Here is a 4,672-nt window from a genome sequence, read left to right as displayed (position 1 = left end):
CAGTACTAGACGAAATCCTTCAGTGAGAATAAAGTTTGATTTTTGGGGTGGGGGAGGTTGCTAGTTTGGGGTGATTCTTTTTTTTTCTGATGGGAAGTAGGGTTTATTGGTTGGCGTGAGTAGGGAGGGGGCAGCATGGGGAGAGCCCCCATGAGTGCAGGGCCGGCCACTTATCCAGGTTGCCATGGCTAAGAATGTATTTGACCCCAAAGCCATCCAGGATGAGCTTCTTCTGAGCGGCCATGTCTTCAAAGTCCTCCGTATTAAACTTAGTAAAGCCCCACTTTAAGATGTGGATCTTGAATTTGAACTTGGCCCTGTGTAGGGCCCCAATCACAAGCTCCTTATTCTGCAGCTTGGTGCAAATGGACATGATAGCTTGGCCAATGTGAACCCTGGCTACTGTGTCCTGGGACTTTCCAAAGGTACCCCACATACCAGTCTGGAGCCTAGACTGGGAATAGCACGAGATCAGAGACATGAACATCCATGGGAAAGGGCTGTCTCCAAGGTCGCTTCAGGCAACCTATATAAGCTACAGGCTGCGTACACTACCAAGAAGGCTGCTGTTTGCAGACATGGCACGCCCAGACCCTACCCTTCTTTACATTTTTCTACATTTTCTGTGGTTTATAACAAACATTATTACACTTTAATTTTTTTCACTTTTATCAAAGTAATGTACAAGTAGGCATGCCTTACAGTTCTCGCATGCTGGGTTCAGGATTCTGGGGGTCTGAGAAGCAGAAATTCCAGGGAGCAGGGATGCTCCCATCTGAGGAGTGGCTCTGGGCTCAGGTGTATGCTCTTTGCCAGACATGGGCTTATCCTGTGTTCACTGCTCCCAGAGGGAAGTCAGAAGCCTTTAGCAAAACTACTTCTGATTGAGACAGACAGCCAGGGCTCCTGGGACCTAAGCACAGACCCAGAACTTGGTCTTGATTAAGTCATTACAAAATCACTCTATATCCTTTACTCTTCCTGCCAACCTCTCCTTAAATTCTAGTTGGAGAAACAAAACATCAGCAACAACAACAGAAAAAACCAACATCACCGGCTTTCGGCACAAGACTTCCTGCAGCCTCCAGATCAGCTCACACCTTGCAGCCAGTGTCTGTAGAGGATAAAGTCAGCTCTGCAGGGTTGCCTGATGGCAAGAGTTATATGCTCAGAAATCACCATTGTGGTCTCTGTTTGTACAGAGGTGCCCCCGAGCCTGTCTACTGGTCTTATTCTCCCAGTGGCATATACAAAAGACTTACAAATAGGTTTGGGTCTGAGGTCATATGTGATTTTCATACTGAAAGTGATTTTGGTGAAAAGGAGACAGGTTAAAACCTCCTCATGCTCTTTATTGTCTTCAAACAGCCTAAATAGAACACGGAAGAAATACAACCCCTCTTTTAAAACACTGACCTTCTTTCAAATCAGTTTCCCCAGAAGTTTGAACAAGGAATCAATGGGCAAAGAAAATGATTTGGGAGCACAGTTGAATGGCAGGCATTTTCAAAGTGTTTTATCATCTTGCAAGAGTGGATACACTTGACTGGAGCTAGGGGCTGTCTGCCACTGAGGATTTTAAGCTCAGGAAATCAGCACTTACTGTCTTTCTAGAGTTTGATCTACTCTAACACATATATGGGTGCCAAGGTCATTGCTACCCCTTAGAAGATGATGCGATGATACAGTGCTTAAAGTAGACTTGCAAATGACTTACCAGCCACAGAGCAATTTTTTTTTTTTCGGTAACCAGCCTCGACTTCTTTTTAAGACAAACCCAGGTGCCAGTGAACAATGAAGCAGTGTTCCTCTGTTTCCTGAACGTGAAGCTTAGTTGTAACAAGGTACTTTAATATCACACATTTTAATTTTGAATTCTTGTTAGTTGCTAAATTACTCAGAAGGTTCTCAGGGCTTCCTAAGAAGATCTCAGATGCTAGAGAGAGAGAATAAAGCTTGATGTTTAACCTTCAGCATGTCCTCACTCTGTGCCTTCTCTCATTGTCCTCTGCTCTGGGTTGTCATTCTCTCTCCACTATGTGTCCACATCCATCTGGCCTTCAAGATTCAGCTCATCCATCATTTCTTCTTTTTCTGATTCAGTTTTGGAGGCTGGAAAGTCCAAAGTCCCAGGAACACATCTGGTGAGAGTCTTGTTGCTGGGTATTGAGTCTTCACAGCAAAGCAGGGTGTCACATGGTGAGAACGGGCCGAGCAAGAGAGCTGAGCTGCTCACTTGCTCTGCTTTTAAAGCCACCAGCTGGGGTGAGTCTAATGTATTTCAGCAACTCTCCTTCCTCCCCACGGGGCTTTGCCCTGGCACATGGCTGTGTTGTGATTCTTGATGCTTTACATTTTGAGACTTATGAAGTATGAATTGTCTTGAGCTCTTTTAGGGAATTAAATCTTTGGGAAAATAAAGTGGAAAACTGCTTCCTGTTCTTACTAATGTCTCTGAAAAAATGATAATAGTTATAATCCTTTCTTTGCAAAGTTAGTTTGGGGACAAAAATAAAGTAATATTTGTTAAATTGTGTTGTAAACATAGATTTAAGTTGAAGGCTGTTCTGTGAGTTGAGTAAGGATACTATGAGGTTTTTGTTAAAATTCTTCTAAAGATGAATTATTTCAATCATGAATCTTAACTGTTACAAGTATAGAGTTTTTGTCATGTTTTAACACCCTAAAATAAATACTTATTAATTTCTTTAATACATTTTATTATCAGCAATCCTTAAGACCAAGTGAAGTTGTAGTGAAGCAGTACTATTTTACTTAGGATTGAGAACTCCTAGGGACAAACTAGTCTGGGGTAACCATTTAGAATTTTATATTTATTTTAAGGATGAAATTTATCCTTTGCTTGGTGACACATGCTTTTTTCTTTCTAAAGGGAGAGAAAGGAACACAATTTTTTTTTTTTGTAGGTGGATTCTTCTGTGTATAAACATGGGTCTCAATAGTAGGATGTAAGTCAAATTTTGGCAAGTCAAATTCTACTATTAAAGAACCCTTCATCTTCGTTCTGAGTGATGCTGATTACTGGGGGCATAGGAGACATTTAGGTGCAGCAGGGACAGAGGGACTTAGATGCTCATAAGAGGTAATAATAACTCTGAAGCACAAGCAAAATCACTGGTGTGTTAGTTCCTCTGTTAGTTCTGTGGCAACTTGTCACTGTCTGAATTGACATGAAATGCTAAATAGGAGGAAATCTGAGTGGGAAGAAAGGAAATAAAATCAGGACTTTTAAAAGGACTTTCTACAATTTAATCTGAATGTATTTACATATGTTAAGAACTTCCTATTCTTAGTCCATAAACATTTGCCACTTGTATGGAGCTTCTGCACCTCTTCTGTACTGTCACCAGGCACTGTTCTAACATGGAGTCTTGGTCATGTCATTCTTCTACATGCAGCAGATCCGTGGCATGAAGCTGGAGTGACTGAGCAAGACTGGGGCGGGCCCTTTCCTTGCATGTGGTGTTCGGAGGAGACGGAACCGTCACTGGTGTTCTGTTTCCTGACTTGACATTTATGTTTGAATTGCAAGAGATTCTCTGTGTTCAAGTTGGCGTGTGTAGAGCTGAGCAGCTGCTATCTCGCCTCTCCCTCTAACAGGCCTCCCTCATCTGCTCTTTCTATGTCAGTAAGCGGCAGTGCCATCCTGCCAGATTCTCAGGCCCAGAATTTGGGCGCTACTCGTCACTGTCCTCTTCTCTTACACTCCAGTGTCCGTCAGTGCTGCCTTCAGACCACCTGGCCCGGCCACCACACCCTCTCCCCGGCGTGTCATGGGTGCCCTTCAGTGAGACCTAAGCACAGCAGTCGGAGCAGCCCCGTGGAAGTGCAGGCCGCGTCCTGACGTTTCTTTGCTGAAGCCTGTCAGCGGTGCCTGTCGCACCCAGGTCACGGGGTCCTGCACAACCGCCCTCCCTTGGTTCTCTTCTCTCCTCTCACGCTCCAGCAATTTCCCAAGTGTGCCCGTGGGCTCCTGCTGCCTTCCGCAGGCCCCTCTGCCTGGAGCCGCCTCCCGACTTCAGGTCGTTGTGCAGGTGCCGCGTCCTCCCTGCGGCCTTCCGTGGAGTTTCCACAACCGCACGCTCATGCACGCCCACACCACACACACACATCACACATACACACACGCCACATACTCATACACCACACGCACGACACACATCACACCACACACACCACACACATCACATCATATACTCATACACCACACACACCACACCACACACATCACACATACACACACGCCACATACTCATACACCACACACACGACACACATCACACCACACACATCACACCACACACATCACACATACACACACGCCACATACTCATACACCACACACACAACACACATCACACCACACACATCACACCACACACATGCACACTGCATACTTGTACATCACACACACTACACACATCACACCATACACACCACATACTCATACATGACATGCACCACACACACCATATACATCACACACATCACACCACACACACACAAACCACATACTCATACACCACGTCCACACCCCCCTCACCTCCCACATACTACACATAAACACACACCACACCCCTCCACATATACACCACACACACATGCACACATATACACACTACACCCCACTCCCCCACATCACGTACACACC

General features: G+C 45.1%; 1 pseudogene; it reads right to left on the bottom strand.

Moving 5' to 3' along the window:
• Positions 1-498: 498 nt before the first annotated feature.
• LOC134364299 (small nucleolar RNA SNORA70) lies at positions 499-589 on the bottom strand (annotated as a pseudogene).
• Positions 590-4,672: the final 4,083 nt, after the last annotated feature.

Source organism: Cynocephalus volans, chromosome 15, assembly GCF_027409185.1.
Source record: "Cynocephalus volans isolate mCynVol1 chromosome 15, mCynVol1.pri, whole genome shotgun sequence".
Taxonomy (NCBI): Eukaryota; Metazoa; Chordata; class Mammalia; order Dermoptera; family Cynocephalidae; genus Cynocephalus; species Cynocephalus volans.
This window is presented reverse-complemented; position numbering and strand designations above follow the sequence as displayed.